This window comes from Nomascus leucogenys, chromosome 25 (genome assembly GCF_006542625.1).
Source record: "Nomascus leucogenys isolate Asia chromosome 25, Asia_NLE_v1, whole genome shotgun sequence".
NCBI classification, from domain to species: Eukaryota; Metazoa; Chordata; class Mammalia; order Primates; family Hylobatidae; genus Nomascus; species Nomascus leucogenys.
Window position 1 is genome coordinate 25,587,009 of NC_044405.1, and position 25,000 is coordinate 25,612,008.

At 40.5% G+C, this 25,000-nt stretch overlaps 1 protein-coding gene and 1 long non-coding RNA gene across 2 annotated transcripts in view; one reads left to right on the top strand and one right to left on the bottom strand.

The window, feature by feature from the left end:
* DSCAM (DS cell adhesion molecule) overlaps positions 1-25,000 on the bottom strand; it is a 799,693-nt gene that overhangs the window by 343,961 nt on the left and 430,732 nt on the right. The window lies entirely within an intron of this gene.
* LOC105738712 lies at positions 299-2,555 on the top strand. The gene is made up of 3 exons (XR_004028589.1): positions 299-673; positions 869-1,359; positions 1,800-2,555. It is a non-coding gene; the product is annotated as an uncharacterized LOC105738712 (long non-coding RNA).

Below are 25,000 nucleotides of genomic sequence, written 5' to 3' on the forward strand. Positions count from 1 at the left end.
TTCCCCAGATCTAGCTTAACACAAACTCCATTGCCTTGCAATATCCTTTGTAACAAAACGGTATTAATAGAATCACGTAGCAACTGCCCACCATATGCAGACCTAGTAATGGAATCCAAGGTACCTAAAAGGCTAATTCCTAATGAGAAGGAAAGGAAACATACCATAAAGTGAAAGTGCAAACAATTGCAAAACAGAGGCAAACAGTGTCGGTTGGATACACGTAAGCGCTGATGTAAAGAGAGATTGGAAATGATGTATCTGGCCGGGCAGGTGGCTCACGCCTGTAATCCCAGCACTTCGGGAGGCCGAGGCGGGCAGATCACCTACGGCCAGGAGTTCGAGACCAGCCTGGCCAACATGGTAAAATGCCGTCTCTACTAAAAATACAAAAATTAGCCAGGCATGGTGGTGTGCACCTGGAATCCCAGCTACCCAGGAGGCTGAGGCAGGAAAATTGCTGGAACCCGGGAGGCAGAGGCTGCAGTGAGCTGAGATCATGCCACTACTGCACTCCAGCCAGGGTGACAGAGCAAGACTCCCCCTAAAAAAAAGAACAAAAGAAAAGAAAAGAAAAGAAAATGATATATCCATGATGAATTAAGACGGAGTGGAACCCACTGATGGTATGCAGCTGATAAGAGGCTATAGAGAAATGCTATCCGGACACATGGTGAGACTTTTTCCCCTCTGTAAATCTCAACTCTTGTGATTCTTTCAAAGGGAAAGCCACAGAAGGTACCAGTTATCCACTCACTTACTTAGGTGCCTCCACTAGAATTCTCAGCACATTTTTGCAGAAGTAAGTTATCTTCACTACTGCTCTAACACCTCTTAATCTCCTTTTTTTTCTTTTCTTTTTTTTTAGACAAAGGAAAAGTAAACTACTGGCTTACAGTCTTTGGAAGGCAATTGTATCTGACTAGAATTTAATATCATTGTTTTTCTTTCATTGTATTGCATTTATCTGTATGGCTAGTTAAACTGATTTTCCGTTTAAAAGTAGTAATGCATTTTTTTTTTTACAATTACATTGTTTTAAGTAAACAAGAATTATTCAAAAGACAAAAACACTAGCACAGATGGTATTCAGTGATTGCAGATATCATAAAGATAGTTCATGAATGGCAAAGATTTGAGAAGTAGTGTGTTCACGATGCTTCCTGGAAGAGGTGGGTTATACAATGTTTCTTGGAGAAAAGGATAGGGGTCTACTGCTAGGAGGGAAAGATGAAGCTACTTAGGAGGACGAGGAAACAGGCAGTTGGCCTGCCCTCTGCTTGGAGATCACAGCCAAGGAAGCATAAGAGAGGTACCCCCTGGAGGAGCTCCGTGGGCTGCAGGGCTGACGTGGCCCAGGTAAGCAGGAGTTCGGGGAGGCCCACGGGTTGGTGCCAGGATAGTAGTAGATGATTTTCATTTTCAGACTGTGAGACAAAAGGTAGATGTAAGGGAGGCAGAGGTGAAATCGTGATGGTTAAAACAGAGAATGCTGAGAGCAGAGCAAGGCAGTTGCTAAAGCTGTTACTAAAACTGCACAGCAGAAGGCCTGGCGTGGTGGCTCACAGCTGTAATCCCAGCACTTTGGGAGGCCTAGGTGGATGGATCAGCTGAAGTCAGGAGTTAGAGACCAGCCTGACCAACATGGTGAAACCCCATCTCTACTAAAAATACTAAGTTAGGCGGGCATGGTGGCACATGCCTGTAATTCCAGCTACTCGGGAGGCTGAGGCAGGAGAATTGCTTGAATTTGGGAGGCAGAGGTTGCAGTGAGCCAAGACCACACCATCGCACTCCAGCCTGGGCAACAAGAGCAAAACTCCATCTCAAAACAATAACAACAACAACAACAACAAGACAGCAGAGATGGACGACGGATCAGGAAAGCCAACCAGACAGCATGAGGCCAGGACAGAAAGAGGCACAGGGAACTCTTCTCCCAGGCTCACAATGGGCCAGTCCTCTAGGGAAGTTCTGGCCTCATCATGATCCTTCTTTTGTCTCACTCCCCATGCACTTCCTCTGTCCCTCCTCCCACTGCCATTTATTTATTTAACTGAAAAAGTACCAGTCACCCACATATGCATAAAATACTCATCCATGTACCCATTTCTTAAAATTGATCATTGTTAACTATTTGGTATAATTTGCTTTATTTATTTTTAATGAAAGAAATAGAACTTTACAGAAAATGCGTTTTCTCTTTGTTCCCTCCCCATCCTTTTTCTCCTAAAAAACCCTATTATCAGAAATATGAGTGTGTATTTCCAGTTTTTTTTATTTTATTACCACACACTCACATACATAGCTATGGCAATGAACTTCACATAGTATGGTTCTGTATTTTCTCTCTTTGTCTTTCAAACTTACATAAATATTTTACCATTTCTCATGGAAAAACTCACTTTTCCCAACCAACATTATGTTTTCTTAAGATCTCTCTATGTTGATATAAAGAAATCTAGTTCTTTCTTTTTAATGAAAATAAAGTATATTTTATGAATGTAACTCATGCTAACCACGGCAATAAAATCTCCATCAAGCATGCATTTAGTTCTGAATTTTGTTCAATGCTGTATTCCCAGTCCCTAGAACACATACAGAGTAGTTGTTCATTAAATGTTTGTCAAATGAATGAATCAATGAATCCACTCATTTCACTGCTGATAAGCAGTAAAACTGATGTCAATTTTGCACAAACTTTTACAAGATTCCTCGGCACCCACATAAGAGTCGTGCTAATACATCTACCTGGAAATGTATGTATTGCGTTGACAGATGTTGTGTTTTTGGTTTTGTGGGATTCTCTGAAATGCTGTGTGACTTCTTAAAGGCTTGGCACATGCTGTGGGCTGTTAATGTGGCTGAGGGGTTGGCTCTCACATGCCCACTGCAGAGAGGCTGTGTGCCACCTGCTCACTCTGTAAGCTTCCTGTCCCCCTCTGACAGCTCTTTGCAATGCTTTGTCTTTTCTTCAAAATTTTATATATAGTTTTTTTAAAAAAGAAAAATCTGATAAGCCTTTATCAGAAAAAAGTGGGTGAATTCTTCCAAGTAATTAAATAATGCAAAGTATAAAACAAAGAGGATAAACTGATTCACAGCTAGGAACACAAGGTATCTTTGGCTCAATGGGATTTTGCCTTCGTGCTTTAAAGCACAGTCACTTTCTGTGCAAGGTTGTAAGTGTTCACCACGAGCTTTAGGTGGATCTAGCCCTGTATCAACGAATGACTAGTGCCACTGGATCAACATTAATGTACATTTCTGTGTTTAAGCAATATTATGGTGCATTAATTACATGCACCGCAATTTTAATGGACTTGCAGGTCTTAACACTGTGCTTTTATTTCATTTTTGCCTAGGCCCGCCTCACCGCCAAATATAAATGGAATGAAGCATTTGAAAAAAAAAGTATAAAAATGTGTATATTTTTCACTGCAAAGCAATTCTTAATAGATTTTGTAAACTTTGCAAAATTAAAAGGAAAATACAGTCAGTATACTAAGCTTCTTCCCAGGTTTTCAAATTCCGAAGCTTCAGCTGAAGGCAGGTGAAGAACGTACAAGGCTGTTCCGGAGACCTTTGTGAATGTGAATGAACGCCCTTCGCTGCAAAGGCACCTGCCTGGTGCTGAGGAATTGGCCTTGGAGCCGCCGCCCACGCCGGGCCGCTGCGGGAGAACACTCGGTGACCCCTGCTGGTCAGACCGAGGCCCCGCAGCGTGGCACAGAGGGCTCCACGGCACACGTCGTGTGGGAACCGCAGGCTGAAAAACGCTCCCAGAAATGAAATACTGAGTGCCTGTGGATCTGGCATCACCTTAACACTTCTTCGTTAATAACACATGATCTTTGGTTTATTAACCTATAAGTACTTCCTATGTTTACACTTCTTGGGTTTTGATAGAAATTCGTGATCAGCAAAATTCTTTCAACGAAAATTTGTCAAATTACTTCTCCACTTAAAGTGGAAACAGTGACGTTTTTCTTGAACTCTACGTTTATTTATATTATTCTTTCATTTTTGCTTTACAACCATCTAATGAATTTTCTTTAGATAAAATTCCCTCTAGGATTTTAAGATAAAATTCCCTCTAGGATTAAGTTTTGGTCATTTCTGTCACGAAATGTATGTCAGATTACATTATTTGGAATCTTATTTTTCCATTTTTTTTTTCAGGTAGTTTAATATAGTCAGTGGATCAGCAGTGAGTTGTAGCAACTTCCGTTTCTGACTATGTAAAAAACTAATTATTTTGAAAACTCTCCAGGTATAAGAAACTTAGACACGCTGCATAAACATAACATTGACTTAAATGAACAGCAGAAAACTCTCCAGGTATAAGAAACTTAGACACGCTGCATAAATATAACATTGACTTAAACGAACAGCAGGTTTCTCAGGTAAGGAAAGTCCTCTGGGCTCTATAAAGGAAGAGGGAGGTGAATACCTAACAGCAAAGATCTTGTTGATATTACCTATAATTTCCCTGTGACATTTGCACATTTAGGGGGAAAGAAACATTGTTTTAACAGCAATGAGGAAATGGAAGGCTATTAGTCCTATACAAGTCCTACACAAGAGAAGTCTGCAGAAAACTATAACTTCACTCAAAGATTGGACCTGAAAAAAGAAAACAGCCTTTGCAAATACCCTTGCCTTCCTAGCCTAAGCTTTGTGTAGGGATTATGTCTAACCACAGTACTGGCCTTGCTCTGGTTTGGGATTTGTATTCTCACTGTCTCCAGGGTCCAGTAGACCTCACTCTAGAAAGTAACATATAGTGACTCCGCTTCTAAGGACATCTGGCAGAAGCAAAGACAAATAAATCTTCCCTGGAGGAAGGAGCACTGAGAAATGTTTACAGATGAAGCTTGACTCCTCCCTTCCAATCTTGAGCTTCCAATACCAAACCTCTAACACATTAGAGAACAATTTATCATAAAAAAGAGTCAGAAGAAGCAATAGAGGCCTCAGACAATGAAATAACTCAATATTGTTTACACAATAATTATTTTAAACGTTGCAAAACTACAGAATTGAATTAAAAATAAGATAAATGAACAATAGTATATCATAAAAGATAAAAATATTAAACAATAAAATATGTGCAGAATGGGCAGAAATAAAACATATAACCCTTGACATAAATATTTATATTAGACACAGTTGGGAAAAATTAGTGAACAAGAAAATAAATCTACAGAAATTACTCAGAATATTTCCTAGAGAGAAAAAGAAACATATGGAAGAAAGAAAGATACATATGAAAGAAAGGTTAAGAGGCTTGAAGGAGAGATGAAGGAAATCCACATGGCTGATTACAGTTCAAGAAGGAGAGGGTAGAAAAAAATGGCAGAAAAGCAATATTTGGGAAAACAATTTGGAAATTTCCCAGTATTGATAAGAACCGAGAGAGTTTGCCAATAGCAGGCTTGCGCCTGGAACTAAAAGATGTGCTTCCAGAAAGGAAATTGTACCCAGTAATGAGATGCAAAAAGAAGGGTGGAGAAAGAACGAGGTATGCATGAGTAACCCTAAACAAATAATGACTATATAAGTGATAATAATGGCAAATATGATTGATATAAAAAGCTAGATGCCTCTAGAACACTGGAAGACAATTGCATTTCAGATGGGAGGGAGGTCACAGGAGATGGTATCATGAAGTCCTGTGTTTCTCGGTATGACGTAGGTCAGCATGCTGTATTTGTGGGTGAAGAAAAGCAATCTCTTTAGTGCTTTTGACACTTTTCCACAAATTCCATTTCACCCACATCTTAACCTGGCAGGCATCTCTTTACTGTTTGAGAAACCAGACCTTGCTCTTTCCAGTTTCTATAAGGCTCTCGTTACTCTGTTTAATCTTCACAGGAAAATCATGGGAGTAAAGGCCATTTTAAAACCCCCCTCCTCCACCGATAAACCAGCTGTGTTCTTTGAAAATATTTGATAAAACTCTAAGCACTGCAAACTTTACATTTTGGAAAGTGTGTTTAATCCTACTAAAACCTATTACAATCCATTCAAATGCACATACCCTATTGGAGTAGGGTGGTATAGATGAACCACGCTAGGTAAGCCAATCTTGCTTTTTAATTTCATTCCCTATATTTTCTCCCCACATTTTCCCACTTAGTAACTGTTTACAAATTCCATGTAGAACATGCTCATTTCATGTTGGCTTTTCTTAGCAATTCTTACAGTAAATGTAGTGTACAGTGTAACTACCCTGTGCCATTTAGAAATGGGTGGGATTCAATATGGTAAGTTTACTCTTTCCTTCAGTGTAATTCAACATGTATTTAATAAAAGTAGGATATTCCTACATAAAAGATGAATAGAAATCCCCCGTGTTTTAAGATAATTTGCTCTCTTCTTGAGAGTACAAAAGGGTTTTCTCCAATGTACATTTTGCTCATTTTTATATCTTCTGATAAATTATTCTCATGTCATGCTGAGAAAACTTCACTTGTCATTTGAGCAAGGATATCAAAAGTCATTATAAATGTCTAGCATTGAAACCATCTTTCTTTCATTTCCTGATATTAAATTTTAATTAGAGAATATTCTTTTAAATAGCCAATATTTTATGAAGAGAAATAACAAGAAAGAGGACCGTTAAAAAACAGCTAATGTTCTAAAAAAGACATCTGATCGGGGGCACCACTTCTTTCTGGTACGTTCCAAAGATATCTACTGTATTTGGCCAGTACCACAATAGATTATAGAAAATCTATGCTGAATTACCATCACAGGATTTTTATCATTAATATTGTCCAGGTATATTGATTAAATTATTTATTAAATTCTCCAAATCATTTTAACCATATGAACCAAGTTGACAAAGAGCTTACCATCTAAAACATAAAGTACATTAGGATCTGGATTTATCTGACTCAGATTAACGAAAGGAGTGACAAACCACACCCTCAACTCTTGTGTTTGAAAGAAGATATAGCCTGTTAACCATCACAGAATGGACAAGTACTCTCCAGAAATCTTCATGCACATCGGCTGACTTGTTTGCCTGCATTGCTTCCTAACCAGTGGCCATGGCACGTGTCAATGCATCAAGGAAGAGAAAACTTAAGAAGACAGATTTGGGAAGGATGCAAAAGTGAGAGAACAGGTGTGGACATGAGGACACGTGGAATAAATGAGAATGAATGTATCCTAAGAGGACATATTGTGTGGCCAGAGCTACAAGTCTGGGTGTTTCTTCTCATCAGGCATCATTGAGAATGAGCCTCATTGGTCACCTGCTCATCCTGGTGTCTATCCATTCCCCCACCACCCCACCCTGTCCCTTTCAAATCTCCTGGAGGGGGAGCTGCATGCATGGGCAGGGTGGGGCAAGGGAGAGGCTGGAGCTGTCTCAGCTTCCTTTTGCTTAATCAAGCCTCCTTTGACTATGCTTGCCCAGTTGCATGTGCAGTGGTATTCAGACCTGCTCAGCAGGTGGATGAGTCTGATCTTAGCATTCAATCAAAAGCTACATTTTTCTTCTTTTTACTCTTCTTCACTGCACAGGGGTAAAAAGTGTGGAGTCTATCAGTCAGCTGTTAGACAGCAACCATTTTAGATGGATCTGTAATAGCCAATCAAGAGATGACAATCTCCCTTTACAAACTGACAGGTACAAAAATAAGACCTGAATAATTCATGGAGAGAAGCTGGATAGCCTTGGGTTAGCTAACTGCCGGTGCACCCTGTTCCATGCTGTGCTCTTGGCTTCACCTTTCGATGTGGCTTCCAGATTATTTTCCCACGGCTGCTGCAACAAAGTACTGCAAACTGGGTGGTTTAAATGATAGCAATGTATTCTTTTCCATTTCTGGAGGCCAGAAGTATTACTGGCAGGTCCGTACTGCTCCAATGCCTCAAGGGAAGATCTCCCCTTATCTCTCCCAGCTTCTGGTAGGCCTCAGTGACCCTGGATTATGGCAGCGTAATTTCAATCTCCACCTCTACCTTCACATGGCCATGTTCCCTCTGTGTTTAAGTTTTCCCTCTTCTTACAAACACCACCAGTAAGGGCCCATCCTACTCCAATACAACTTCATCTTAACTAATTATATCTGCAATGACCCTATTTCCAAATAAGGTCACAATCTGAGCCACTGGCACATTAGAGCTTCAACATCATTTGAGGGGACACCACTGAATCTATTATAACATCTCAAAGCAGCTCATTCCTCACCTACCTCAGGTAGCAACAAGCTTAAAATAAAAGCAAGATAACTGTATCTATGGTTCTTTGCAAGTGTAGGGAGTGGAGGGAGACCTTCTCACTATGGAAAAATATTTCAAGGTATATAACATTTCATACTGGATGATGCAGACCGCATGAAATCACTGTGCTCCTTAAACAATCCCTGAAGCTCCAACCACACCAGCAAATGCTGCAATATAAATAATATTCACAAAGACAGGTGAGAGCTATTGCCTTACCAGGGGCTGGACTCATGGCTGTTAGAATGAGCAGCAATGAGTATTCTATTCACTCACATTGGCTTTAAATAAGAAGCCAATTTTACACTTAAAAATCTCTGAGTGCATAAACACAAACATACAGAAATCTTGAGAGAGGCTAAATTTTACACACTCTACCCACCTCCTGTTTGAAATCAGAGTGCCATCATTCTTAATGTAAATTACAAGCAAAGAATGCAGATCAATGAGAAGATTAGAGAACCATCAACTTAGTTTGATCAGATGATACGATGTGCTTGAAAGTAATTTAAAAACACAACCATAGAGCATTTCAATGTTTCTTTCTTTGGAAGGGGACTTTTTAAAATTTTGTCAGTTTCATACTACGATTTATCCTTCTCTCCAGGGTTGTTCATACCGTGGAGTTTTTCTACAGGTTAGTGTGAGCTTGAGCAGTGTCAGTGGCAGGATGTCTCCCCACTGGTGCATGACGATTTCTCCTACAGTGTCCCACATAGCATCAGGCATGTTCACTCGATACACACTTGCTCACTGCAAATATTTAGAGAAGTGTATTACCACATTGCTGTTATTGGAAATTTCTCATTGCAAAAATTTGAAGATTGCTAACTACAAAAATCTCATTTTGAGTACGGTGTTGACACAATTTGCACAGACTAGGCATTAGAATGTGACTCTGGGTCATCTCACATGCCAGGAAGTTTGTCTAGCTCCTTCTTCCCAGAGAGAAAGCACCTCTCCAAGGGGGAAGCAGATGTGCAAAGGAGCATGGAGTTTGGGCTGTGGGAACCACGCTGGTGAAATACCCACCTGAGGCTGAGTCTTCATAAGGTAGTTGCCTTGACCAGTCTTTTCAAAAGTCATTTCTTATTTCCTTCATTATCTCCATGGTTATTCTACATATCCTCCTCTGGCATCCAACACACATCTTAAATCTCATATTCAAATATTGGGTAAATGAGAGGAATTCCTTAATTTTAATCCTCAGTACTTCTTGAGCATGCAATCCTATTAGTAGTATAAAAATTAATGCCTATAAGTGATATTTATGTACAGGTATTAAGAATAATAATCATGTATTATTCTAGTGTGGGTTAAAGATAAACAATGTTTGATAAATATTTGGAAAAATCTAACAGCAGTAAAACAACCCTCAAACGGTCAGATCAGAGGTTCATCTATAGGCCACACTCTTCCTAAAATGAAATGTATTTTTAAAATAGTTACAGGATGAGAGTGGATTAGAAAATGGTACTCCTTTAAAGCATAAATTTTCAACGATTTCCTAAGAAACTAAACAATATGACGTAGAAAGTAATAATCACATGAATTTATTGTAAGTCTCCTTCAAGGTCAGAAAGAAGGGTAGAACATAAGTTCTTGTAACACTGGAATTGGAATTCCAGGATGGGGAATGTGTTATGCATCTAGGACACGGAAGGGAAAAAAGCCACCAGGTACAGAACAGCGAAGCCTCTGGGTCTACTCCCAAATACGAGCTTTTCCTCCTGGTCCTGCCAAGCTCTGTGAGATGCTATTGAAGAGATGCTTCCCATAAAGGACCAAACAGCAGCAGTACAGTGAATATAACCTCAGAAGCAATGTCCACAACTCAGTGAAATTTTTCAAAGCATGACACAGCTTGGCCAGAGCTTCTTAGGAAGCCACAAGGTCAACTGTTAATCAAGAAAAATATTTAACACACTCAAAAGATATAATAAAATTTACAATTCAACCCCCAAACCAAGTACTAAAAAGATCAATGAGCTGATACACATGTACAGAATTGATTATTAGTGCATGTTAGATATCAGGCAAATTTTGCTTCCTTGACATCAAGTGTAAGCCCATATTTAATGCACACAGCTCCGAAGGCTGGTTCCCTAATATCGGCTCCACATTGAGACCACAAAGTCTTCTTGGATGAAAGATTTAGAATGCCCTCAAATCTAAAGAGTGCAGACTTAAAGGTACACTGCCAAAGAAAGGTAATGATTTCTCAGTCTCTCCCACTTCAAAGCCATACCCAAAGGCTGTGGCACCTTCCCCTTTATCATCCAGGAATCTCCAGACCCAGGGGCATGACCTCTGATGCGGAGCAGCACTCAATCCATATCAGCTCCAAGAACAGGGAATACATGGATGAGTCTTCATTAAGATTTAAACGTGAAAAGACATGTTCCCAGCCCTCTTGTGAGCTTATGCTTTGGAGGAGAAAATACAACGAAAATTCTAGAAAGCCACTTTACTAAATTTATATGTTTTTATAGGCATTTTTTTAAGTCAAGGTAATAGGAAATCCATATTATCATTTTATAAAACTTTAACCTACATTTTTTTCTGACTACAAGTATAGGCACAGTGTGAAAAATCTGAAAAATAAAAACTAGAAAGAATAAAATATAAATCTCACGTAATTCCATTACCAAGGATGAATAGCTGAACACTAGAGCTGACCATTATTAACATGTTTGTATATATCCCTCTATGCTTTTTTCTACATATGTGTATTTAGATAATTGAGATTAAATTGTTACTTAAATAGCTTTCCATTCAGCTTATTTTACTTGATCCTTTTATGAGATTCATGTGCTCAATGAATATTGTTTGAATGTCGCTAAATTATGAGTGGCTACCTGTCACTTGAATGCTTTAATACATCATTTTAATACTGTGTAATAATCCATTGGATGGGTATATAATAATTGTATTAGCCTATCTGTTCTTGAGTGTTTCTAATATTTCACCATTATAATTAAAATAAGAGTTTCCAAATAGATATTTTTCTGCATTTCTAATTATTTCTTTAATATAGTTCCCTAAAGGAAAGTTTCTGTGGTCAAATCTATACTTTTTCTTAAAGAAAGACATCAAACTGATAAATTCATGGAATAGTCAAGGAATGAATTTTTGGAATAGTCAAGGCAGTTGTTGGGTGGTTTAATGCAATGATAATCTTGTGGGGGTCTAAATATAGCAGTGAATTAACACTTACCTACTTCACCTAGAATATGAATATGAGGCAAGATAAAGATAAGAACAATGATCTTTATTGCTTACTACAGTCCAGGCATTTTGCATATTACTTCATTTAATTCCCCTAACCCTTTTCATTAGTTGAATGAGAGGTCTGAGTTTCAGCAAGATTGCATAGTTTGAGGACCAAGGTCATATAGCCTAGGCTTGCCTGACTCCCAATGCCACATTCTTTCTTCTACATCAGACCAGATGGCTTTTATACAGTCAGGATGAAAACTAATAGAATATGAACCTGCACTCAACAGGCTATCAGAAGCTCTCAAGTCTCCATACATACACAATGCATCTGACTGCATTTTAACTGCTTCCAGAGCCCTGGCAGCTACCTCTGGGAATGTAGCTTTTTGCTTCCCTGAGTCTTCAACCAAGGCAGGTAAACCAGAAAGAAGTGGAGATGCAATATTGAGCCACACAAACCCTGCACAGAAGTATTTACAGAAGAGTGAGAAAACTCTTCCTAGCAGGGCCAAGCTATCTTTTCCCTAGAGGAGTAGAGGATGGAGGAGCCTTGATCTTGGGCTGAGGTTTTGGATAATGGATGAATCTCACCTGGAGGACAGGGGTGAGGGGGATTTTCAACACTGAGAACTGTAGAACTGAAGGCATACGAGTTCAGACTTGGATCCTTTGTGTGTAATTGGGGAGTACTAGGAGAGATTAGGATAGAAATACAGACAGTCTTAGATGGCAGAGGGGTTTAAAACTTAGTTAATCCCAGGATCTTTAATGTATGTTAAGTATTTCCCAAGGGCACTCCAAGGAAAATTTATAAGGAAGTAAAGGTAGAATTAGGTAATTTTTACATGGTTAATTGACAATGTCGTTTGATACAAATATACTGTGTTCAGTCAGTGTAACTGACAAAAAACATTTGGAAGGTTGTTATGAAAATTCTAACTTCAATAAGAAGTGATAGCATTGTATTTGAACTTCCTCCTCCCTTTCCTCTCTTGGCTGGTTCCAAAAATAATTTGATGTGGTACAGTATTTTTAACTTGAGAAGAAACTATTAGGGGGCATTCTTTATTTTATTTTTATTTTAATGAAAGAAAATGAAAGTCAAATTTAAAGACAAGAAATTTCTGCCTTCAAAGGTCAGGTCTATTTTTACTTTCCTTCTGTATTTTTTTTTTTCTTTTGGATCAAAAATTTGAGTCTCTTTGGTATCCAGCTTTAAAATGATGCATTTTTTTTTTCTGCCTGGAGACTGTAACATTTTCCTATATTTTAGGCTAAAAGCGTTGAGAGCAATTTGTAAATTCATTCTTTTGGGAACACTAAAATTAGTTACAATTGACTAAAGAACATAATTTGGAAATTTGGGTGTGAATTCCATAGTTGCCTTCGCAAGGAATGTATCTTTGATTTCTTTTTTTCTTAAATCACAAAACTTAAAAAAAAATCAGAAATACTGAGACCTTGCTATTGGTTTTGTTTTCCCTTTATATTCATGAACACAAAGAAAATGGGCATTAAAGCAATTTTATAAAATAATTACTTTCCATGGACAAAGTCTATTAAAGAGTTTTTTGTGTTTACAGTTCATTTTAAATTTATTTTCTATTTGGCCCTGGAGTCCTCTCAGGGAGTGGACTGGGGAGGAAGACATGGGCATTCACACAGTGACAGTGTGACCTGATCATTTATTTGCCAAGCCTTATTAAAGCCCCTGAAATCACTCCCTGCCACGGCCCTTACAGCCCATCAGCCATCAGTTCAGAATGTCAAATCTGATTACAGTGTTCTCCTGCAGCCTCTTCCCAGCCTTCAGCAACAGAAAGCTGACTTTATGCCTGTGCCTACGGAAGCGGGTCCCACGGAGGCTCCAACTCAGGGCAGCTCATTTTGCTTCTGAACCGCCGACAGGGTTCCTAAATTGAGATGACATTTACCATTTTACGTTTTAATTCATTAGAGAGATTTTGTTTACTTCCTCTTCCTTGCTACTATGTCTCACCAAAAGATAAATTCAAATTCCAAAATAGTGTATTTAGTTCACAAAAATATGCTAAAATAATGATTAAATGCCAAGCAATTGCACAAGAAAACTTCACTGATTGTCAACCATAACGGGTACCAGAGAAAAGGGATTCTTCACCATCATGCCAACTTCCCAGAAAATCCTAACTTTAGGAATTAGCCAAATTCGGTTAGATTGGATTTAGGGCTCATTAATATCTACTGTAATGGGAACGGTTTCCCAAAACAAGGAGGCTGTTGGTTTGTTGTGGAAGTTTCAGCTCAGTAATGGAGGGTGAGCAGGTGAAGAATATTTCAGATGGGGGCAACTCAGTACACACGTGCAGTGTTCCTGAGCTGGGTGCCCACCAGGAACAGAACACTTAACTTGAAATGGTTGTGGCCACTGGTCTGCGAGGAAAATACTGGAGAATGCAGGCCCCCTACAACTTGACAAAATTACATTTGTCTTATCTAAGTTCTTTTCTTAGGAAACTAACCATGAGGCCTCCCAGATAACATCAAAGAACTGAAACTTCCCAGATCACCACATCTAGACAATGAGGTACGAGACCCTCACCTATCATGACTGCCTGACTGACCACCCGCTTCCTATTGACAAACTCCTTTTCCTTACCCTTCCCTAATTCCTGTTTTCCCACACATGGTTACATTGCTTCCATCCTATAAAAACCCCAATTTTAATCAATCTGAGAGATGGATTTGAGACTGATCTTCTGTCTCCTCGGCTGCAGCACTAGAATAGTCTTCTTCACTGACAATAATCATTGTCTCAGTGATACAGTTTGGATCTGTGTCCCTGCCAAATCTCGTGTTGAGATGTGATCCCCAGTGTTGGAGGTGGGGCCTCATGGGAGGCGATTGGATCATGAGGATCAGTCCCTCATGAAGGGCTTCGGCCATCTCCTTGGTGACGAGTGTGCTCTTGCTCTGAGTTCACACGAGATCCTGTCATTTAAAAGTGCGTGGCACCTCCCTCTCACTCTCTCCCTTGCTCCTTTCACCATGTGACATGCCTGCTCCCCCTTTGCCTTCCACCGTGATTAGAAGCTTCCTGAGGCCTCCCAGAAGCTGAGCAGATGCCCAATGCCATGCTTCCCATACAGCCTGCAGAACTGTGAGCCAATTAAACCTCTTTCCTTTATACATTACCCAGTCTCAGGTATTTCTTTACAGCAATTCAAGAACAGCCTAAGACACTCAGTGATTGGCATTCATGTGGCGAGCAGTAGGACCTAGACTGAACTCCTAGTGTTTTGGCAACACTACCAATACTACTGTTACCAGTACTGCCACCACTATTACTATTAGTACTACCACCACTATTACCACTACTGCTACTATCACTACTATGCTACTACTATTACCAATACTGCTACTGAGAGGTGAGAGCATGCTGGCAGTCCTCACAGCCCTCGCTCGCTCTCGGCGCCTCCTCTGCCTGGGCTCCCACTTTGGCGGCACTTGAGGAGCCCTTCAGCCCACCGCTGCACTGTGGGAGCCTGTTTCTGGGCTGGCCAAGGCCGGAGCCCGCTCCCTCAGCTTGCAGGGAGGTGTGGAGGGAGAGGCGCGAGCGGGAACCGGGGCTGCGCGCGGTGCTTGCAGGACAGCTGGAGTTCCAGGTGGGTGTGGGCTTGGTGGCCCCGCACTCGGAGCAGCCGGCTGGCCCTGCCAGCCCCGGGCAGTGAGGGGCTTAGCACCCGGGCCAGCGGCTGCGGAGGGTGTACTGGGGCCCCCAGCAGTGCCAGCCCACCGGCGCTGTGCTCAATTTCTCGCCAGGCCTTAGCTGCCTTCCCGCCGGGCAGGGCTGGGGACCTGCAGCCCGCCATGCCTGAGCCTCCCCCACCCTCCGCGGGCTCCTGTGCAGCCCGAGCCTCCCCGACAAGCGCCGCCCCCTGCTCCACGGCGCCCAGTCCCGTCGACCACCCAAGGGCTGAGGAGTGCAAGTGCGTGGCACAGGACTGGCAGGCAGCTCCACCTGCAGCCCCGGTGCGGGATCCACTGGGTGAAGCCAGCTGGGCTCCTGAGTCTGGTGGGGCCTTGGAGAACCTTTATGTCTAGCTCAGAGATTGTAAATACACCAATTGGCACTCTGCATCTAGCTCAAGGTTTGTAAACACACCAATCAGCATCCTGTGTCTAGCTCAGGGTTTGTGAATGCACCAATCCACACTCTGTATCTAGCTTCTCTGGTTGGGCCTTGGAGAACCTTTGTGTCCACACTCTGTATCTAACTGATCTGATGGGGACATGGAGAACCTTTATGTCTAGCTCAGGGATTGTAAACGCACCAATCAGCACCCTGTCAGAACAGACCACTGGGCTCTACCAATCAGCAATACGTGGGTGGGGCCAGATAAGAGAATAAAAAGCAGGCTGCCCCAGCCAGCAGTGGCAACCCGCTTGGGTCCCCTTCCACACTGTGGAAGCTTTGTTCTTTCGCTCTTTGCAATGAATCTTGCTACTGCTCACTCTTTGGGTCCACACTGCTTTTATGAGCTGTAACACTCACCACGAAGGTCTGCAGCTTCACTCCTGAGCCAGCGAGACCACGAACCCACCAGAAGGAAGAAACTCCGAACACATCCGAACATCAGAAGGAAGGAACAACTCCAGACGAGCCACCTTAAGAGCTGTAACACTCAGGGCAAAGGTCCGCGGCTTCATTCTTGAAGTCAGTGAGACCAAGAACCCACCAATTCCGGACACACTACCACCACTATCATCGCTACTACTACCACTAATACTACCACCACCACTACTACTACTGCCACTACTCTTACTATTACTGCTGTACCATTATTACCACCACCATTACTACTGCAACAAATACCACCACCACCACCAATGCCACTAGTTCTACCACTACTCTAAGAGCACCGGGAGCATTACTCCTTGTCAACTTACATTTTTGAGAGTAAGTTGTAGTTTAGGAGGCTGTGTTGCACACAATACTTCATTAAGGATGTTTGGATTCTGCTGGCTGTTGCTGAAAAAACTTACCTAAATTCCCTGGTCCTGCGACTGTCTACAAACTACAGAATCTTCATGCTCTGGGCACTTACACACTCTTAGGGGACATGTCACTTTGATTCAGATGTTTTAAGAAGTGACCCAATGTTAATGGTTCCTCAGTCATTCTGAGTATCCTGAAGTTCAAGGTCTCCTTAAACATGACCTTGTCCCAGATCCTAACCTACAGCCCAGATCCCTTTTGCAACTGACTCCAAATGGTTCCCAACACACCTTGCACTTTTCTTCCCTGTGCTCACTCACACCATTCATTTTCTCTTCCTAAAATGTCAACATACCCCCAATTCCCTATCCCATGTTTAAAATAATAACTTGCTCGCTGTCACACAGATACAAAATGATTGGAGCTGGACTTAAAATTAGCCTCTAGGGCTCTACAGTCCCAACACCCTTGCTCTGTCTGCTCCACTGACTTTGGAATTATGCATACACACTGAAATCTCCACTGTGAAATTAGAAGTTTCTTTCCTTTCTTTTTTCTTTTTTTTTTTTTTTTGAGATGGAGTCTCACTCTGTCACCAGGCTGGAGTGCAGTGGCGTGATCTCGGCTCACTGCAACCTCCACCTCCTGGGTTCAAGCAATTCTACTGCCTCAACTTCCCAAGTAGCTGGGACTACAGGTGTGCGCCACCACACCCAGCTAATTTTTGTATTTTTGGTAGGGATGGGGTTTCACCATGTTGGCCAAGATGGTCTCGATCTCTTGACCTCATGATCTTCCCACCTCTGCCTCCCAAAATGCTGGGATTACAGGTGTCAGCCACTGCACCCAGCCTAGGAGTTTCTTTCTAAGAAGAGGCAATATTGTTTTCTTCGTATCTCCCATGTAAGTACTTGTTGCTTGAGGAATGAATGATTCAGCCAAATAGGGGTCCAGACCAGGTGCAGTCACTTACACCTGTAATCCCAGCATTTTAGTAGGCTAAGGCAGTCAAATAGCTTGAGCCTACGAGTTTAAGACCAGCCTGAGCAACATAGCCAGACCTTGTCTCTACAAAAATAGAAAACTTAGCTGGGTGTGATGGCACATGCCTGTGGTCTCAGCTACTTGGGAGGCTGAGGCAGAAAGACTGCTTGAAACTGGGAGGTCAAGGCTGCAGAGAGCTATGACTGTGCCATTGCACTTCAGCCTGGGTGACAGAGGAAGACCCTGTCTCACAAAACAAAACCAAACAAAACAAAACAAAACAAAAAACAGGGGTCCAAAGATTCCATCTACAATTAGCTATTTCACATTGATTTTGGGAGTATGGGTGGAAAAGGGTTTCTATATTGGAAGCTGAGTCACTTCTAGTTCCTAAATAGCTTTAGAGTTCTTTAGGAAGTCCACCTACTTAAACTGGAAAGCCTGGATTGTCAATTCCTGTGTGCATGCTATCTAATTTTATAAAAGTCTTTATATTTCGCTGTGTTTCAGAAAGATATTTGAGATAATATCCATTGAAATTCAGAAATCTAAACGTATCTTCTCTGCATGTGCCTAGATTGGACCAACTTCCTCAATCTCTGAGGTCAAGCATCATATTAAGTTACTGCCTAGCAATGTGCTCAGCAAAAAATGCTGCCACTGTTTCTGTTAGAAGCTGCTTATTCATTCATTCATTCATTTTTATTTAACAAGCATTTATATAAACTTAGTAGTGACAAGTATGTTCTAGTGCATTATAAACATTGACTCACATAAACCTCACACTGCCCTTAAGAGGTATGTAAAATAATTATATCCATTCCTTTTTGTTTTTTGTCTGATGTAGCAAGTAAAACAAAGTAACAAAGCAACGTTGCTGCTTTTTTCTCCTGTCTCTGGATTTCCCAGTTCCAGGGAACATATTTCTAAATTTTACCCATATGTGGAATGGATTCTTCAATAGGATTTTTAACAGAATCCTAGAGGAAAAACAGCCACAGGGAATCTGTGTTTGAAGCAGGTGTCATGGTGAGCATTCCCCAGACTACCCTTTCTCCCTGTTTCAGGAGCACCTTCCTCCCGTGCAGCAGGTCTCAGGGCCCCTTTACACTTTTCCAAATTATTGGAGACCATAAAGAGGTTTCATTATGTGATTTGTAGCCATTTATATTTAGTGTGGTAGAAATCTTAAAATATTTTAAAATACGTATTTATTTTAAAAATGAAATAGTAACCCCATTACGTTATTAAAAATATTTTAATGAAAACACATTTTCTAAAACAAAATAGCTAGAAGAGTAATAATGTTTATATTTTCATAAATCTTTTTAATGTATACCCTAATAGAATGCTCAATTCTCATATCTGCATCTGCATTCAGGCTTTACAGAGATGCGTAGATGGAAAATAAAGGAGTGTTTTAATAGTCTTTGTAAGTAATTGTGGATATTCTACTGAGGTAAGTTTTTTTTCTTTCTTTCTTTTTAGACAGGGTCTGGGTTTGTTGCCTAGGCTGGAAGTCAGTAGCATGAGCACCCAGCTAATATAAAAACTTTTTTGTAGAGACAAGGTCTTGCTATGTTGCTTAGGCTGGTCTTGAACTCCCAGCCTCAAGCAATCCTTCTGCCTTGGCCTCCCAAAGCTTTGGGATTACAGGCATGAGCCGCTGTGCCTGGCCTTCTGGGGTAATTTCTTAAAGGTTAGTTGGAATGGTATTTTCATACTCTGTTATATTAAAATCGATTGCCCTATCTTGAGCTTTAAATGGATCTATTACTAATGCATGACTTTTGTAACATCATGCATTAGTCATTTATAGTTCGCTGAGTTATGCAGATCTTTCAAATGTTGACAGGTTTCAATATATAACACTAAAAAATCGTATTTGTTAATATAATCACTGATCTCATCACAAAAGTTCTTTAAATATTGGGAGGCTGTCAAGCACATAATGGTGGATACAGTTTTTCCACAATTTGAATTTTTGCTTGAAAAATTTTACCATTGAATCAAATACTGTTGGTTATTTTCCTTGAAGTAACAGGATCACCTTGGTTCATATTTTAAGAAAATAACTGTCATCTGTAGTCCAAATTACCATAGTTTTCTGTCCCTTGTTGTGCTAAGTAAAAGTAACAGTAACAGGAAAAGTAACTTTTTTAAAGTTCTATTAAGAAAAGGATTATTTCAGCTTGCAGCTCCACCACTCAAATGCTTTTCCTCAAAATAACCACAGTTTATGGGAATACATTTCCTGTTTCCTCACAGAAGCTATTAAAAAGTCATACACTCAAGGGTTGGGATTCAATAAAACTAATAATTACATGGCTGCATAAAGGATATTCTCAATAAAATTGGATTTTTTTTTTTCTGTTAGTGTGTAGCAGTGAAGAATATAGTACACTATTTACACAAAACAAGTATAATTGGGTCCCGCAGCCTTGACACCTGCTGAGACACCAGCAATTTTATCCACCATTGCGATGTCAAAACAACAAAGAAAGTGAATGATACGTCAATATTATCCTGAAAGTAGTTTTGACCTTGCAAATCCCTAAAGGGTCTTGGAGACCATCAGGCATGCAGGGACCACTCCTTGAGGACTGTTGCACTTTGGCATTGGAATTTAAAATGTACTACAGATGGGATAATCATATGTTTACAAAGGATATAAAGAGAGTAGACAGGATGGTATTCTTACAGCCCTGTTCCCACCAGGGTCAAGAGAACAGCACGAAGCCCAGCCCAAGCCAGGGACATGCCTTCCAAATGGGCCCCATGTTCCCCTCTGGAGGCTGCTGACCTGGAGACCTGCCATGGGCCCGTCTTGCCAGCTTTCCTTCCTCTTTCTCCAGAAGTTGGCCCAGCCTCGCTAGCTATATTTTACACCCAACCGAGCAGTTGGGTGGACACTAATCAAGTGTTTCCCCGTTTTAAGTTCCCCATGTGGTTGACAGGGAACATTTATGATTTCTAAATGGTGAAGTAAAATTTATTATTATTATTTTATTTTATTTTATTTTATTTTTGAGACAGAGTCTTGCTCTGTCACCCGGGCTGGAGTGCAGTGGCGCCATCTTGGCTCACTGCAAGCTCCGCCTCCCAGGTTCACGTCATTCTCCTGCCTCAGCCTCCCGAGTAGGTGGGACTACAGGTGCCCACCACCACGCCCAGCTACTTTTTTTTTTTTTTGTATTTTTAGTAGAGACGGGGTTTCACTGTGTTAGCCAGGATGGTCTCGATCTTCTGACCTCGTGATCTGCCCGTCTAGGCCTCCCAAAGTGCTGGGATTACAGGCATGAGCCACCACGCCCAGATAAAATATATTATTTTTAAGACAAATGGTATTTGATTCCTAAGAAGAAGCTAAGCCAAGAGTTTTTACCTATCTCAGATCATTAGAACAAGTATCTGCCTAGGGAAAAAGTAAAGTTCTAGAGATCTTAAATGTGAAATTATTTCTAAATGGAGAAAAAATGATTTTTTCCAGGGGGAGTAAACTATCTATGTATTTCCAAGTGATACTGCTTTTCTTTACCTAAAGTTAGGCAGCCTGTGGCTCCTTGTAGATAAACAGGATAAAAAAAAATGGTGCTTAACTCAAAATTGACATTGTCTTTTTTATTTGTTTTTTTTTTTAATTTATTGAGAGGAAGATTTAACAATTTCTTGAAGGAAAAATTCATTTGATTCTGATATACATTTCAATTTTAGGTTTAGAAAGTCAGGTTCTCATTATACTAACCATTTTTTGACCTTTCAAAACACAAAGTTTTAAGGCTTAATTTTAATGAACTATCAAAACTCAGAGTAAGGCAATAGCTATCAATAAATTATTTCTTTGTATTACTTAAGAGAGACAAGTACAGGAAAAAATGAATTAACACAATTGAGAAAATTTGGAAGCAAGATTATACCCCCCCCATAATTCATAGTAATTCCCTATTCTGGCTCATTTAACTATTTCCCCGTATCCTTCACTAGACACTGAAAACAGGCACTTCCAACAACATGCCAACCTTGTATCATTTCTATCAAGCACCACAGCTGACATCATGTGTGCTTAACATGCTCAATGATGTGGAATGATTAGAATGGACATAATTATTAAAAGCATCACTATATATTTCCAGTGATCCCTTGAAATATTAAAAAGGAAAAGGTATCAATGAACTAGCATACTTTAATAGAGAATGTACATTTTAAAAGAACAATTTTTTAATGTCCAAGTGATTAGTAAATCTTTTTTTTTTTTTTTTGAGACAAGGTCTCACTCTGTCACCCAGGCTGGAGTGCAGTGATGCAATCTCAGCTCATTGCAACCTCTGCCTCCTGGGCTCAAATGATCCTCCCACCTCAGTATCCCATGTAGCTGGGACTACAGAATAAATCTATTTTACAAAGAATACATTAAAGACAATGCCCAGCGGAATTTTCTTTGGCAACCTTAAAATCAGACTTGTAGTTTAACAAACTATGCCTTATACAGCCGAGTTCTTACATGGGTGGTTTGGCAGGCTGATCATTGTCATCAACACACATGCTTACATACATGTATGCAAGCATGCACATGCACACACACACAATACACATGCCCTTCTCTCTGTAGAGCCATAAATTTCACCGTGAAGCTACCAATGACAAAATCACAAAAGAAGATAGTTGAGCCTAAAATGTGATAGAAGGCCCTGGACTTGAATAGCTGATGGGGACATTGTGCTCATTAATAAAGCTTGAGTATTGAATGTGCCTGTGAACATTTTTCAAGCATACAGCAGTTAAGTTTTAAGTGTTCAGAACATTTGATGAGGAAAATATCTTAGAAAATAATATGAAAATCAGGCATGTCTGTTTCCAAATCATTCATCATCATCATGATGATCATCATCACGGCCACAACTTATTGAACTACTTGTTCAGCATTGTGCCAAGAAACTGACATAGATTATCTACTTTAATTCCCTGTTTAACATAAGTGAGAAAGCCCTGAGATGGGCTGCTGTGTCCCTTACTGACTCTCTTATTTCTCTCTTATTTCAGACCTATAGCTTACACTTTTCCTGTCTTCTGTGAACACAAGTTCATGATACCGCATTTAACAATTGCCTCGATAAAGGTTAACTTCAAAGGGATTCATCTATGGCACAAACAAAATGCTGCTATGAGGCACTTTACATTTGCAAAATGTTCTGGAAATGTACATAAATTGCAAAGCGAAACGGTTAAGATACTGTTTCAGATTCTGTGAACCAAGAGGCGGTTGGAGATCTCTTAGATCAAAGATTTTAGAGGAATTTTGGACATAGGAGTCCAATTTTGCAAGTGATTTCCTAAGATCCAGTCTCTTGACTAGTTACAAACAATTGTGTGCTCACTGGGCCTCTTGAGGACAGAAGATCAAACATTAAGCACAAGGCTAAAAGGGTTTCCATGGAAACCTGGTGCTTCCTTAATACAGCACAAGTCCCTTAACACGTCACAGATTTTCCAGGCTCCTCCTGTGTGTCTCTGAAAACCTGCCCTTTGAATTGCACTTAAATAAACACAGGGAATAATTCCACTTTTAGATATCCTCTCCGGAAAGTTCTACCATTGCCAACACTCCATTTAACACATAGGGCTTGTCATGCACCAGGCTCCAGGCCAGGGGTTGGATATAGAATAGTGAGTGGAGGAAGGCGTGGTCCCTCCTTGACTGGAGCTCGCTGTGCTGTCATCCTCTAGGAAAGTCTCCTCAGTTTGCACTCCTGGCGTTGTTTGCTTTGAATTCATTTCCATTTTGATTCAATGGATGGATCATCTTTCCTAAAATGACTGGTATTCATGAGGTCAGCAGGCACACCCAGTAACAGACCCAGGCAATCGATTCTAGGATCTCAGAGACATATGAAATACTTTGGTGTGGTTACAGCAAGGCTTTTAATTTGGTTCAGTACAAAATATGTATTATTCACGTTCAGCTATTTAGGTTTTTTCACTGGGCATCTGGCTCCCATATAACAGAAGCCATGAAGTATGGGAGATGCAAAGGTGAATGGGACACAGCCCATGGACCCCAGGAACTGAGAATCTAGTGGAGGATACTGTCCAGTAAAAAGATAATTTTCATACTGAGTGATGCTTATGTTCTGAGAGCACTGAGCAGAGGTAGACCCTGGGAAAATGTAACAGGTGCCTTTTATGCATTAAACTGGGATCAGAGCAGCCATCTTACCATATTATCCCTCTGAGACCTTGTGTATATAATATCTATGTATGCACTTAGGAGTTGAGCAATTTATCAAGACCTAGCATTATATCCACTGGTGCAATTTTGGGGGTAAGCATTAGTGATATATGCTAAAAGTGGTCCCCAGTAGAAAAGCTACATGGCATTGGTCTGGGCAAATAATTTTTGCATATTTGACCTGAAAAGCACAGGCAATAAAGCGAACGTAGTCAAATGGATTATATCAAACTAAAAAGCTTCTGCACAGCAAAGGAAATAACCAACAGCATGAAGAGACAACCTACAAAATGAAAGGAAATATTTGCAAATCATATATCTGATAATATCCAAAATACGTAAGAGACTCAATGCAATAACAAGAAAGCAAATAACCTCATTAAAAAATGGGAACTGGACTTGAATACATGTTTTATAAAAGATGATATATAGCCGGGCACGGTGGCTCATGCCTGTAATACCGGCATTTTGGGAGGCCAAGGCAGGTGGATCACTTGAGGTCAGGAGTTCAAGACTAGCCTGGCCAACACAGCAAAACCCCGTCTCTACCAAAAATACAAAATTTAGCTGGGTGTGGTGGCGTGCACCTGTAATCCCAGTCACTCAGGAGGGTAAGGCATGAGAATTGCTTGAACCTGGGAGGCAGCAGTTGCAGTGAGCTGACATTGCACCACTGCACTCCAGCCTGTGCAACAGAGTGAGACTCTGTCTCAACAACAAAAAAAGATGATATATAAATGGCCAAGGGGCATATGATAAAATGCTCAACATTGCTGATCATCAGGGAAATGCAATTTAAAACTACAATAACATATCACCTCATAACTGTTATAATGACTATTATCAATAAGATGAAAGAAAACAAGAGTTGGTGAGAATGTAGAGAAAAGGGAACCCCTGTGAACTGTTGGTGGAGAACATAAGCTAGGACAGTCACTATGGAAAATGATAAGGAAGCTCCTCAAAAAACTAAAAATAGAACTACCATATGATCCAGCAGTCCCACTAGTTGGTATATATCCAAAGGAAATGAGATCAATATTTGAAGAGACAGCTGCACTCCCATATTCACTGCAGCATTATTCGCAATAGCCAAGATATAGAATGACCCTGTGTCCACCAATGCATTAATGGATAAAGAAAATGTATATAAACAATGAAATACAACTCAGCCTTAAAAAAGCAATGAAATTGTGCCATTTGAAACAATGTGGATAAACCTGAAGGACATCATGCTAAGTGAAACAAGCCAGGCACGGAAAGACAAATACCACATGATCTCACTCATATGTAAAATGTTTTTGTTTGTTTGTTTTTGAGACAGGGTCTGGCTGTGTCACCCAGGCTGGAGTGCA